The sequence below is a fragment of the Parasteatoda tepidariorum genome, chromosome 11 (assembly GCF_982258835.1).
Source record: "Parasteatoda tepidariorum strain Cologne lab strain chromosome 11, Ptep-v5.0, whole genome shotgun sequence".
Classification (NCBI taxonomy): Eukaryota; Metazoa; Arthropoda; class Arachnida; order Araneae; family Theridiidae; genus Parasteatoda; species Parasteatoda tepidariorum.
Genome location: NC_141765.1, coordinates 98,513,817 through 98,528,690, shown reverse-complemented (window position 1 = coordinate 98,528,690; position 14,874 = coordinate 98,513,817). Strand labels below are relative to the sequence as shown.

The 14,874-nt window shown below is 30.0% G+C and overlaps 1 long non-coding RNA gene across 1 annotated transcript; it reads left to right on the top strand.

Annotated features, from left to right (window-relative positions):
* Positions 1 to 2,697: 2,697 nt before the first annotated feature.
* Positions 2,698 to 13,635, top strand: LOC147801980 (uncharacterized). The gene is made up of 2 exons (XR_015430622.1): positions 2,698 to 3,065; positions 4,962 to 13,635. It is a non-coding gene; the product is annotated as an uncharacterized LOC147801980 (long non-coding RNA).
* Positions 13,636 to 14,874: the final 1,239 nt, after the last annotated feature.

Below are 14,874 nucleotides of genomic sequence, written 5' to 3'. Positions count from 1 at the left end.
CTCGACAGATTTAACGTGCATCAGTCACTTTACTACATGGGGAGTCTTCTGTAGGCGGGGTTCGAACTCGCGGACATGGGTCCAGCACCCTACCGACCAGGCTATCCCGTCCCTGATTTGTTGTAATTGACTAATTGGCGATTGTGATGAATAACAGGATAATGAAAAATGACAGTTGCAGATCAAAACTGGATCATAAATTATAATAAAACTTTTATTTAGTAGTATTCGTAGAGCTCGAGATACAAATTATAATTTTATCCATAAGACTTTCTAAGTTAAATAAATTTCGGATAATAATATTAATAAGGACAGGCAATAGGGGATTGACCAGTCTAATCAAAAGCCAAATTAAAAACTGATTGAATTGTTCCTAACGGACAGTTAGGAGTATGGAGGAGATCCAAGGTTGGTGATTTATCGAGAGATAACATAGCCAAAAATAAAGCCTATGGCCAATATTAGGTTTGAAAATACTTTGACGATCGCGAATCGCTAGCATGACTGTGAGAATTAGTATAACCATGTAACTGAAACATATTTGTGTTGTTGTTGTTATTTTACTTCGCACTAGAGCTGCACAATGGGCTATTGGCGACGGTCTGGGAAGCATCCCGGAGGATGATCCTAAGACATGCCATCACAATTTTGATCCTTTGCAGAGGGGATGGCCCTCTCTCTTCGGTAGCCCGATGACATGCACGCAAAATCGAGCACTTTACGGTAGCACAGTTTAACGAGGACCCATACCGCACACCCTCGGTCCCTACGCAGACTGTTCCAAGTGGTCACCCACCCGCACACTGACCGTAGCCAGTGATGCTTGACTTCGGTGATCTGCTGGGAACCGTGTCTTAACGCTCAGTCCACCGCGGGACTTGACTTATTTGGGGTTCAGTAAAGATGAAGTCCTGCGAGTCCTTTTATGGACTTTTTGGAGGTGTTCGGATTCATGGGAGTCGCCTAGCGCTGCTGGACGATTCCGAGATTAGCAACAACATTTTATTTATTTATTATTTATTTTTCATTTTTTTTGAAGATTTGACAGCTGAAAAGAAAATGCCATTTAGAATGTTTTGGAAGTTCGAATCCCACATCAAATATGGATGTATCCTTGCGATGTTTTCTACATTGCGCTTCAACTTGACAAGCTTATATAAGCCGTTATTTATATTGATAACACAAGCCCCTAATGAATTGACTTTCAAAATGCCAAATGTTTGAAACTTATTTTTTGAATCAACCATACAAATATGTAAGTTTGTGCACAGTTTATTCTTCTTTAGCTATGCTTTGCTCTGTACACTTTCATTTAAATATTTACGTATCAAACGTAACAAAATGCAATATAAAAAGTCCCGCAGTGAACCGAGCGTTAAGACACGGTTCCCAGCAGATCACCGAATGTCAAGCATCACTGGCTGCTGTCAGTGTGCGGGTGGGTGACCACTTGCATCAGTCTGCGTAGGAACCGAAGTTGTGCGGTATTGGTCCTTGTTAAACTGCTGTGCGAGTCATTGGGCTACCGAAGCGGGGTTGCCATCCCCTCTGCAGAGGATCAAAATTGTGATGGCATGCCTTCGCATCATCCGCAGGGATGTTTCCCAGACCGTCGCCAATAGCCCATTGTGCATATATATATATATATATATATATATATATATATATATATATATATATATATATATATTTATATATATATTTTATGTTACTTAAATGTGTAACTACAAATAAATAAAATCAGTAATTAGGTATTAACTATTAAGGATTTCTGTTTTTGTAAATTTTGTTTGCAAAATAAAACGAAATGTTCCTCAAAAAAATTATCATAAATTAAGAAATGAGAGTTGTTTAATTATTTTTGACGAAACTCACAGAACATTTGTAATTAGCAAAACTTCTGCTGTAGAACAATGAATATAATACTCCTTGCTGCAATTTCGGGAAACTGACCTTCTAGAACTCTCGGCCATTTCGGTGTTGCTTTATTGAAATTACATACTTATTGTTGTTGTTAATTTACGTCGCACTGGAGCTTCACAATGGGCTATTGGCGACGGTCTGGGAAACATCCCGGAGGATGATCCAAAGACACGCCATCACAATTTTGATCCTCTGCGGATGGGATTGAAATTACATACATTTGAAGACTTGTGTTGTGTTCTATTTAGGCTCATAAACCTTTATCAAGTAGAAGGACAGATAAAACAGTTTAGTGAAGGACATCACTATGTTGTCCTTAAAGACAAATAAAAAAGATTTGATAGAAATTGTTTAGATTGTTGTTGTAGTTATTTTACGTCGCACTAGAGCTGCACAATAGGCGATTGGCGACGGTCTGGGAAACATCCCTGAGAATAATCCTAAGACATGCCATCCCAATTTTGATCCTTTGCAGAGGGGATGGCCCTCTCTCTTCGGTAGCCCGATGACATGCACGCAAAGTCGAGCACTTTACGGTAGAACAGTTTAACGAGAACCAATACCGCACACCCTCGGTCCCTACACAGACTGATCCAAGTGGTCACCCACCCGAACACTGATCGCAACCAGTGATGCTTGAAGCACATCACGAAGAATACATTCAGGGTTACGAACCTGAAACCTTCACGATTCGCACAGTCTATTGCGGGTGATACCACTCGGCTAGGGAGGCCCCTTTTCAAATTTAAATTTTTGTCTAAAATAATCGTTATCGGCATTTTTATGGAGTATATATATGTCCGAAGTCGAGAGTTTGTTCCTCTGTCCTAAGGTTTTGCGACCAGGTTGTGAGTGTCTGGAATTTTCCATCGAAATTGTTATTTTTTCTAACAAATGGTTGTAGTTATATACTGTAATTTTGACGTTTTTTTTTATATTCAATGTATATGGTGTACTTATATTTGAGATTAGTGGTTTTGATCGAACTTTATGTAGTTTCAAAAATGAAAAGAAATCTGACAGTTTATCCTAAATCGAAAAAAAGTTTATCCTGAATTGAAAATTCCGTTGTATCTTCCAGATCGCAGATTAATTTTAAAATTTGCCAGTGCGAAAGTATATTTCAACAGCATCCTTTTCCGGTAAGTGATATATTCAATTAATTATTTTCAAAAAACTTTTCGCGTTTTTGTTTAAATGATAATTTAAATAATTTACTGAATTGTTGTCTTCATTTATTTTTCTCACTGAGGCCGTTTTACTAATAGGCAACTTTAAAATACATAGCTGAATATTACAATAAAATTCTAAGTTAGAAGACGATGATAAAAGACAATAGACGATAAAGCTCTACGTTGCACTGTGGGCCAGAAGATTATGATCTTTGGCCAAAAGTAAAAAATTAAATTTTCAATTAAAATATCTGCAGGCAGTTTTAATATATCCCAAATTAAGTATTCATAATCATTCCAAAGATTGTAATTGACTTTTTGGACGACTGGCGAGAGTACAATTTAATGAAAAATATGCTAACAAAAATTGTTTTAAAAGTAACTTTTTAATTTTTATTTCAGAAATATATATAGGAATTTTACATTACTGTTACATTTTTATCAGAGTAATTAGTTAGTGTTAAATTATAATACAATTTTTCAATTTGTTGGATAAGTTAATACTCTTGACAAACTTATAGTTTATATCTTATCATTTGACATTTTACAATGTTTGATTGACTTTCGAAACTTAGTTCCACGAGATAATTAGCTAAACTTTTTTTTTTGTTGTCTTCTTTGATGTTTCTTCTTTCGAGAAAACATGACCCATTTTGCCCGTATTGCAAAGGTGGACTAAATATACCGAAAAACAAAAGTTATGTTTTTTTTTCTTCAGGTTTTTGCGTTATTTTCTAATTCGTGTTATTTTGTAACATTACTACGGAAATATAATTTGCTTTTCATTTATGATATAAAATTACGAAAACTATTATATTTTCATTGCTATATTAATTATTTAAACGTACTGTATTTTTTTACTTTTGCTCGTTATATTTCAGCCGCCATTTTGTTTCACAATTGTATTTTTGAGTTCAACTTATATTGCTTTAATGTTGTCGTCTTGCATTGAATCCTGAATTTATAAACACATAAAAAACTCTGTCATTAAAACAAATTGTGATAAATTTTATTCAAAATATCGTTAAAAATTGAGTATACAAAGAAAATAAAATAGTCAGATTTAAATAAAATTATAGCCTTCATGCACAACGCTTGTACGCTTTAAGGAGTCGCTTAATAAGTCGTATTTCAAAAATACTGCAAGAATGTAATGCTCGACGTGGCTATTCTTTGAGTTTTTTAAACTAAGTTGTTTCTTGGATCTAGCACTGGCTTTTTCGGTTTTTATAGAACGAACAGGTTTTTTTAGAAAGGAGATTTTCACTGGAAAAATTACATTTAGAGCAAACAAGTAAAAATTAGAAAATGGTGTCTTTTTTAACTATTTCAATAAAAGCTATGCGCTTATTAAATTGTAATGTGCTTATAAAAGCTATATACTTATAATTGAACATGAGCTTATTATACTTTGTACAGTGATCTTCGTAAGAATCAATTATGAATATGATAAACAATTAGGTAGCTAAATTAAACACAAACTTATGTTCTTAGAATATACCTTTTTATAGATTTGTAATCTAAATTTGGGTGGTACTCATACTCAAAAATCCTTTTACTGTTTTGTTTTCTTTTCGGTACATTACCATAGGTAAAGTTAATTGAAAACTTTTTGTGCATAATAGTTTTCAAAAATAGTGCATCAAAAGATAATCTTATATAACGAGTAGCTTTGAATATGCTAGTGGTTGAAAAATTCGGTAAAAAACAATTTTACTTTTTTAATTTTAAACTCAAACTTTAAAATACAAAATTTAAGCTAAATCGATGGAATAGTGAAAAATTTTAAGAAAGTTTTTAAAATTAAGATTTTTAAACTATGAATTAAGTTTTTCGTCGTGACTAATGAATGTCCTTTTCTTACAGCTTCACTACCATTTTCATCAAGAGTGCAGTCATTAGTTCTTCTGTCAGAGTTACCAGAAATCTGTGTACATCTAAATTCCCGTCAATAGACAGAGCAACGACAACAGAGCAATAGTTCATGGAAGTCTACTTGCAATAAAGTTTTGCCACACCCTACAATAAGTTAGTCTATATTTTTCTTCGAACTTAAAAATTATTTCGCTTCTGTACTGATACATTTTGTACGAAACATTGTTTTAGAGAATTGACATCTGTTTCAAAATATTTATTCGAAATATACTATTTCAGTTGATGTTTTTTGTACAGTATAAAGTTCGGTATAAAGTACGGAGGCAAATGTGTAACTCGAACTAATTGTTTCCTGTTTTGATGTACATATCAGTATGCTTTTTATCAGTTCAGAACTAGTTAAGAAATGAAAAGGAAGTCAAATAACTGACAGTTAAAGAATTTGTTAAACCGTATCTATTCTAATGTTAAAATCTCTTAAAATAATTGTAACTTTTTAAAATTTTAAATCTGCCTTTTTTTAAAAAAAATTTAAATGCTTTTTAGTAATGAAATCTTTAATTTGCAAATAGTTTGACTGAAAATCATAAGTTGGACTTCTATTTGTTTCTTATATTAGTGGTTTAAGTCTTTATTTAGTTAATTCTGCGATAAATGCTGGAAGAAATAGTAATATGAATTGGCGCATTGAAACTGTAATCTATGTTAATTTCAACGTTAAAACAATTCAGTCTTCATAGACAGTTAAATAAGCAAAGTAATTTATAAGTTTAAATAAAAGTTTAAAAAACTTGCAAATCTCACATTTTAATTTCTTTTAAAAATACAAATCTAAATGTTTTCAAAGCTTGAAACGGGAAAGATAAAAATCTTAATATGTTTTTGCATTTAAAGATGCAGGTTGGGTAAAAATAATTTCTAAAAATTAAATTTTTATGAAAAGTGAATTTAGATTTACTGGTTCTCTAACTTAAATCCAAAATTCCAACTCAATATGGCATTGTTTCTTTTTTTTAAATGTGGATACAGATTAATAAATTGCTGCATTAAACGGAAATTTACTACATTAGAGTAGTAAGTTTAAAAATTGTGATTCAATAGTAAAATATAATGGTTATAAGTAATGGGAAAAAACTAAAGGGATAAAACTTAAATTGTAAAAATAGAATAATATTAAATTTAAAATCTAGATAAACTTACTATTAAACAGTAAATGATAGAGAAATACAACATAAATACGTTCACCGTAAGGGATAACAAAATTCAAATTTTCCAAGGGCTAGAAACCAGTTTTTGTAATCTATATTGAGTAATCGGCAATCGAATATAAAGTATTAACATTTATAAAATTACATAATGGCTATTTAATATTTTCAATATTAAAAATGACCATCAGTCCGACTAAACTAAATGATCTAAAACATTTAGATGTTTATAATTTAAACAGAGCAGAAACATTCTATCATTTAGATTAGAAATCTACTGTAATCTGGAAATTTCAAACATTATCTTTATATGTTTTCCTTGTTTCTGCGACTTCCCAAATAGTTGGCAGTAGTAAATTTCTTCGATTCGACGAAGTAATTTTAGTTTTAACAGACCCCTCCTTTTTTAACGCTTCGACGCAGAATTTTCATTAAACCAATTTGCACTTTTTCATTTTGTATTTAGGCCAAAACAAGTGACAAACGTATTCAGCTCTTTAATAATTTATAGTTATGAAATGCAGCGTAAAACACCGGTGACTTTTTGGCGACTCACTGCTCAATACGACTCACTTCTAAATCTAAAAAGGTTATTCATCCTTAAAAGATCTTAAATACACTTGATAAATTTTTCAATGAACTTTTTTGTATTTTATAAAGTATTTATGTAATTTCAATAATCTAACATACTTATTTAGTAACTAGTTTACTTTTTTTATTAAGATATAGCAAAATGTTTTGCTTGTAATCAGCTTCTAAAAATAGATATGGGGCGCAAGTAAATATCGGAAGAAACTTGGTAAAAACGATTACTAATTCGACATACTTAACAAAACACTAGAAATGTAAAACTAAACGCACCGATTTTTTGCAACCTCTGATTAAATAACTAAGAGCTACAGTATCTTTACTTTCAATGTAATGCCTGAGGACGAACTTTCTAGTGTTCTGCACCACTAAAGTTTTCAATATAAATTCGTAGCTTCGGAAAGGGCTAATTAAGCGTGTTTAAGAATATTCTAGATCATTAATCTTTAAATCAAAATTCTGTCTAAAAACGTTTAAAGAATTATCAGGATTTACCCTTATTCTAAGCACCACAGTGACTTGGAGTTTTTGCTTTTTTCCACCTCCACGCATATTAAAAATTTATTTGCTCTCATTTTAGAGTTTTCAAAGATTTAATAGAACCTGAAAAGCTTTGCAAGTGGATAATTGTTTTAAGTTAGTAAATAAATTTTTAATATTTTCGTTTAACTTTAAATCTTTTGGTGGCTAAAGAGAATATTTGCAAATAAGGGAAAGTTTGAAGTGAAGATTGAAAAAGATGAAATAAAATTGCGTTTTATTTAAAAATCTTAACAAGACCCCTTAATGTTTAGTTGGGTTTTTTTAAGTTTCTAAACATATTCAGTTTATCTACATAAAGTTTAATTTTTACGTCCCTTACGTTTCAGGTAAAAGTATTTAATAGGGGGAAATCTTGATGAAAATTAAAATTCTTATAAAGTGGCTTCTTAATTCTTCAGAAGAGATTCAAATCTTATTTCGCTCTGAGTAAATTACTAACAAGTAACTCCATATAACTTACCTTAACAGAAAGCTAACACTAACTTATTTCAGAAGCAAAATAAGATTTGATTTGCGTGGAATAACATAGTAATTTAACATAGGATTAGAATCCGGATTTCTTATTATAAAGAAAATGAATTATAAAAATTGCTGAAATTTCATAATTCTGAAGATTATGAATAACAGATTATCTGTTCCTTTCCAAACTATATAGTTACAATATCTAGTTTAAAGTAAATATTTTTAGAAATGACTAAAATATTGATTATTTAAAAATGCTTAGGTCAAAATTAGATCACTAGCCTTTATAAATGGTGTTGGATAATCTCAAATTTTGAACCAGTTTTAATTTGTAAGAATGTTAAATTATTCTGTAATTTTAGATTTTTATTTAAAGGTACTGAATTATCTACTGTAGTTTACTGGTAGATTAACTTCATACCTTGAAACAGCATTTACTTGAATTTCTTATTTGCCTCAATATGTTCAGATTGCTTTTTTGTTGAGAAAAATAAAAAGTGGAATTCTAGTCACTGTGGTCGTAGTATATGTGTTATTCTTAAATTGTTTCTTTAAAGTGCAAATTTCCTTAGATCTCTTATTTTCAACAAAGACTTGTTGTAGATATGATTTCCAATATCAAACATTTCTACGTCGTTGGTCATACGAAATTTAGAAAAGTTTAGGAATAATGAAACACGTACAACCATAATATCAAGTTAAATAATATCAATGGGTCTAGAATTTTTGAATTAACTCTGTATTACTAAAATATTAAACTGGGAATTTTATGTTTTAAACTTGCAAGCACCATCTTAAGCACAAAATTTAAAGCAAGAAAATGCAAAATTAGCTGAAGAAAAGTAACTAAAATAGTTAAGACCCTGTCTTTGATCAGAAATTTACTTCCATCAAGGAACTTAATTTTAGACGCCTGCATTTCATAATTTCAATCTTAAGAGTCCGTAACTTCAGTTTAATTCTAAAATTAATTATGACTTTTTTTTCTCCTAAAAACCAGCAATCATTGTTTTCACAAAGATTAGTAAAAATACGAAAATTTTATCTCCAGAAATGCATAGGTAGAATTTTCCGGATTTCTAAAAATCCGGAATAAGCCTTTCTTAAAGAACGAACGTCAGTTTCACAGAACAATATTTATATAGGATTCTCCTTTACATATTTCTGAGAGCGAGGTTTAAATGAGTTTTTTAATTTCTTTTTAATTCAAATTTGAAGTTTCTGCTAAAGTGACGGGTATCTTCAGAAAAGGTTGCAAAGTATAAGTATTTGGGTACTGCTATAAAAATTTTATTACGTGGAATCAAATTTTATTTGAAATCAAACATGAGCATGCACTGATTTTGCATGAAAAGCAGTGTTTTTTTCAGAAACTAGTGTGGGAAGTGTGCTGACTATTTCCCGCAAAACAGAAGCTTTACTGTCAAAGTATAAACTGTTATTTTAAATACGACCTTTCAATTAACTTTTACTTAAACAGAGCCTTGAAAAAGCAGGAATTACGGTAAAGTTTTCGTTCAGTTTGCGGCACTAAATAAGAGTAGAAGTTATCTAAATCTCACATTTAAAATCTAATCTCGAATATTAATTTCAATGGGCTTTTTGACGTATTAATGTAATTTAGTTTACATTAAATAAGAAAGGATTTTTTTAAAAAGAAGCGAAATTATGAAGTTCAATTATCAGATTCAGTCATTGGTTTTGCATATCGTTTCAAATTTCCAACTGAGGCACTTTACATATTGAATGTGTAACAGATTATAGTGTAATAGTAGTTTCTACTGATTTGCTTTAAAATACTGTTTTTAAAAGAAAAGGTATGAATTTGATCAGAAGGATTCAGCGTAATTGTAATTTTTCAAAATTTAACTTTTAAACATTCTGTAATTTATAAATTTATATTAATGTTCTTTCCTTGCTATAAAGAAAGATAATACAACGAAAATGGGGTATTGTCGATAGTGATAAGGAATTAAATTGTATAATACAAAGTAATCTGTTTCCAACTCAAATTAGAACTTTCAGTCAATGTTCAATTTGTATTTTCAACATCTTTTTTTTTCTCCATTTAGTTATGAATTTTTGCTTCTTAATGTGCGACCTATAAATGTTGTGTAGTCAAAAATTCTGTTTAAAATGTGTAGATTACTGTCTGGAGGAAGACCATAATTTGTATTAAAGTTTATTTTGTACTTTCTTTGAGTGATTTGGAAATTGCTTAATATTTTCAATGGTTTGAGATGCTTGTTTTCCAGTACGAAGTCTTTTCTTTCAGTAGCGGGAACTTAATTTTGTTTAAATTATCCATTTCATCTATTAGTTTTTCAAATGCTGAATCCTTTCTAAATGTTAAATTAAAGAACTAAAATTTAAAGGGACTTTATAAATCTTTTTTTCTTCTCGAAAATAACGAATTTTCTACATTTAAATTAGCTTCTATTTCTAAATAGACCCGATAAACGTTAATAAAATTTAATCCTATAAATCTGCTTTATATCCCAGAGATTGTCTCTAAAATAGTAATTAAAATTTCTTTGCGTTACTTAACAAGAAGTTTCAGAAAAAGTCATTAACTATTACTGCGATTAATTAAGGAAAGATGGATTGTTTTAACTTTTAGTGGAAATGAATAGCAGTTTCGTAACTCTTAAATTACCATGCGTTTCCCGTTAAATTCCCGTAATAGTTTTTTTTAGTGCGCAGAATTTGCATTAGATGGAATGGAAACGGCGAAAAACTCCAATGGTTAGCCAAACTGTTATCAGATCCTAAATTTTTATTACGGAAAGCAACTTTTCTTCCGTTGAAAGAAAGCCTAAATTTAGTGACTTTCATACCGAAATGAGAATTGCTGAATTAATGCAACATAGGACAATTGAAAAATTGAAACTTGCAAGTAATGATCAGAAGTTTTGAAGTGACTGGGAGAATGTGATGCATGAAGTGAAAGTGGTAGACGGCCGCTACCGCTTTTGCTTTGTGTTTCACACTCTTTCAGCCGTTTCGGAACTTCACGATATACTTATTCAAATTTCTGTTTTTGGACAATTCGGCTTCGTGCTGTGTTAGGACAATATAGAACAGGATCTTGCAAGTAATGATCAGAAGTTTTGAAGTGACTGGGAGAATGGGATGCATGAAGCGGAAGTGGTAGACGGCCGCTACCGCTTTTGCTTTGTGTTTCACACTCTTTCAGCCGTTTCGGAACTTCGCGATTCACTTATTCAAATTTCTGTTTTTGGACAATTCGGCTTCGTGCCGTGTTTTCATATTTCGTAGAAGTATGAAAACAAATGCTCAAGGAATAGAGCGCTTGCCTCTTGGTTTGATGACTCTAATTCAAATCCCAGAGATGATGATGACCTGGTCGATTTGAATTAGGCTTGCGGCTCTCCCAGACTCCAGTCTTAACGTAAAATATACTCTGTGATAAAAGGGATCATGGGCTTGAATCCCCTTCTCAGGCTACCTATTGGAGATTTTCGTTGCTTTTTTGTCGATTTGCATATGCGGATAACTTTACTGTAACGTTAAAACTTAACAAAAATTCGGTTAAAAATCGCCCAAGACTATTTCAGTGCTTGATAAACGTTTGTCTTTTGGGTATGATTCAAAATTACGAAGCTACAAAGTTTAACATTGATAATTAAAACCCCGAAAATTTTATAAAATGAAATTACTAACTGAAATTAATAAATTAAGAAGTGAGATTATTTTAAATTTTAGTTGTAAAGTAATCGAAATATCCCTTTTCACTGAATTGAATTAATAAATTTAATCAATAAAAATCATTTTGTTTTAATGCATGGGAAGCTTGCAATTTATTTTTATTAATGTTTAATTCGAAAAAGTAGGAAATCCCCTAATGTAGTTCCCCTAATTCTGGTTTTTGAACGAACTTTAAATTTTAGTTCTTGTAAACTGTAAAGTTTTCTTTTAAATCATCATTTATATGTAGTAGTGCTAAATTTCATCAAAATTGTATGTAGAACTAAATTTAACATTTACATGTGAATTTTCGTTTAACCTCTGTTTGGCAATAGAAATTTTTTTCATTGGTAGTCCTGTATATTAGAACTTGTACTGTATGCATGACGGAATTTGTGAGCTGTTTATTTCGATGTTATAATTTGTGCCAATTTTTCTCAGTTTTGCTGTGCATTTTTAAAATGAGGAAACAATAAATTAGTCTTGTAAGTATTTATGTGTATTTAATGATGTTTCTCAAAACAAAACTGTCAAATCAAACTGTCACTTTAAATACGAGCTTTCAATTAACTTTTATTAAAATTGAGCCTTAAAAGCTTGAATTGCGGGAAAGTTTTATCTCAACTGTGGCATAAAATAAGAATAAAATATATTCTAAATCTAACATTTAAAGAAAAATCTTGAACGATCCTTTTATTTACTTTCAATGAGGATCCTGTAATTTACCTTTTTAAATAAGAAAGGAATTTTTAAAAAACAAAATGAAGTAAATTTATCTGATTCAGATCATTGATTTTACATATGTTGCTTCAATTCTTCAGAGGCACTTTACATATTGAATGTGTAACAGATTATAGAGTATTAGTAGTGTTTCTACAGATTTTCTTTAAAATACTGCTTTTATAAGAAAAGGCATGAATTTGATCTCACGGATTCAGCGTAATTGTAATTTTTCAAATTTACCTTTTTTTCTTTTTTAAACAGTCTGAAATTTATAAATTTCTATTAATGTTATTTCCTGCTATAGAGAAAAATAAAAGAACAAAAATGTGGATATTCAATATTGATAAGGAATTAAGTTGCATAATCCAAAGTAAATAAGTTTCTAACTCAAATTCTAACCTTCAGTCAATGTTTAATTTGTATTTTCAACATCTTGTTTGTTCTTTTCGTTGTGGATTTATGCTTATTAATGTACGACCTATAAATGTTGTGTTGAACCAAAATTCAATAGAAAGTAAATCACTGTCTGGAGGAAAACTTAAATTTGTATAAGTTTATTTTATAATTTCATTAAATGTTTAGGAAATTGCTTATAATAGCAAATGGAATTAAAAATTGTTTCCAGTACGAAGTATCTTTTTCTTTCAGTACTTTATTTTGTTTCAATTATCCATTTCATACTCTAGTTTTTTTAAAAATGCTGAATCCTTGCTAAATGTGACGTTAAGACTTAACAAAAGTTCGGCTAGTTTTCCAAAGTTATCACCCAAGACTTTTTCAGAGTTTGAGAAACGTTTGTCTTTTGGGTATGATTCAAAATTACGAGGCTAAAAAGTTTAACATTGATAATTAAAACCTCGAAAATTTTATAAAATGAAATTAGTAACTGAAATTAATAAATTAAGTGATAGTTTATTTTAAATTTTAGTTGGAAAGCAATCGAAATATCACTTTTCACTGAATTAATAAATTTAGTCTCTTAATAAAAATAATTTTGTTATAATGAGCATAGAAAGCTTGCAATTTATTCTTACTAATCTAATATGTTTAATTAGAAAAAGTGAGAAAAGAAATTCATATAAATAGAATTTTTTTTGTTCCCCGAATTCTAGTTTTTGAACGAACTTTAAATTTTAGTTCTTGTAAACTAGTGAACTGTAGTAAAGTTTCTCTTAAATGATCATTTATATGTAGTAGTGGTAAATCTCACCACAGTTGCATGTATAACTAAATTTGTATTGACAAATGTGAAATTTTGTTTGAACTCTGTTTGGTTATAGAAATTTTTTAAGCATTGGTAGTCTTGTATATTAGAACTTGTACTGAATGTATCCTGGAATTTGTGAGCGGTTTATTTCTGTTATAATTTGTGACTATTTTTTCTTAGTTTTGATGTACATTTAAAATGAGGAACTAATAAATTAGTCTTGTATGTATTAATGTGTATTTACTGGTTTTTCTTAACATTCAGAAATCTTACTTCCGTGGTGTCGTTTCATATAGTATGTCCTTTCAAAATAACAATTTAGTAATCAATAAAGTAATTTTTTTAGAGGGAGAAGTCACATTTCTAATTTACTTAAGGAAATCTGCGAAATTTGAATCAATTAGAAACTTTAGATTTACAAATTTTTACCCTTCTAATTCTTTAATTTGCACATTTAAAAGTGTTTTCCTTTAGCATAATATCGACAAATTTCCTTTTACAAACTAAGCATAAAAATTTTATTGAGTTTAAGCTTCACGCTTCAAGCTTCACTATAAGAGTTTAGTGTACGGCTTTGAATATCTTTAATATGCATTAAATACATGGAAGTAAATATCAACATTCATTGTTATATGCAAATGTTATTACTCACTACTTTGTTAGATGCAGCTCAAATAGTATAGTTAAAATTCGATAATTTACTGAAATAATAACTAAAATTGTGTTTTGAAATTGCTAAATTTTAATCTGAAAAAATGTAAAAAGTTGGAAAATTTAAACTAGATGGATCAACACTAGTAGCACAATTTGAACTCCTAAACTAAAAAAAAAGTGAACTATAATTTTAAGCCACATTCAATGTTAATTTCTACATCAAGGAATACTTGTAAAGCAGTGGAAAGTATGTTTTAGGAACACTTGCGGCGCTTAGAAGTTCTGAAAATGTTTTGCTACTACTTTTATAAAATTAGTTTGAAAGCAGTTTTAACTATGTATTTGTAATTTAAGTAACATCAAACGTGTTTGTGGAACTTAAATAAGAGTTTGTGTTGCTTAGTTGTTGGACCGCTTTCTATGTTAATTCTTCTGATCTATATGAATAAATGCTTTCTGTTAAACATACAACTGGTTTTGACAACTAATAAAACTGTAAATGCAATTTTATTCTCTCAAACTATAGAATCTATGTACATTTGGTATACTGAATCTGACAATGACAGTTTTTAGAAATTTCAAAAAAATTAATCGCATTTGACATTCGCCATGTCTCATTGTTTTGATGAGCAATAAAACGGTAGCCCATGATGTCACATTTTTCAATAACTTTGATCTCCCTTTTTTTCTAAGTGCACAAGCCATTATCAGAAGTAAAACTACATTAGATAAACATATACCCGAAATACAGAAACTTATTTATAGATTACATTTTACTTTTAAATAACAAAGTGTTATAATATAATTAGAGCAT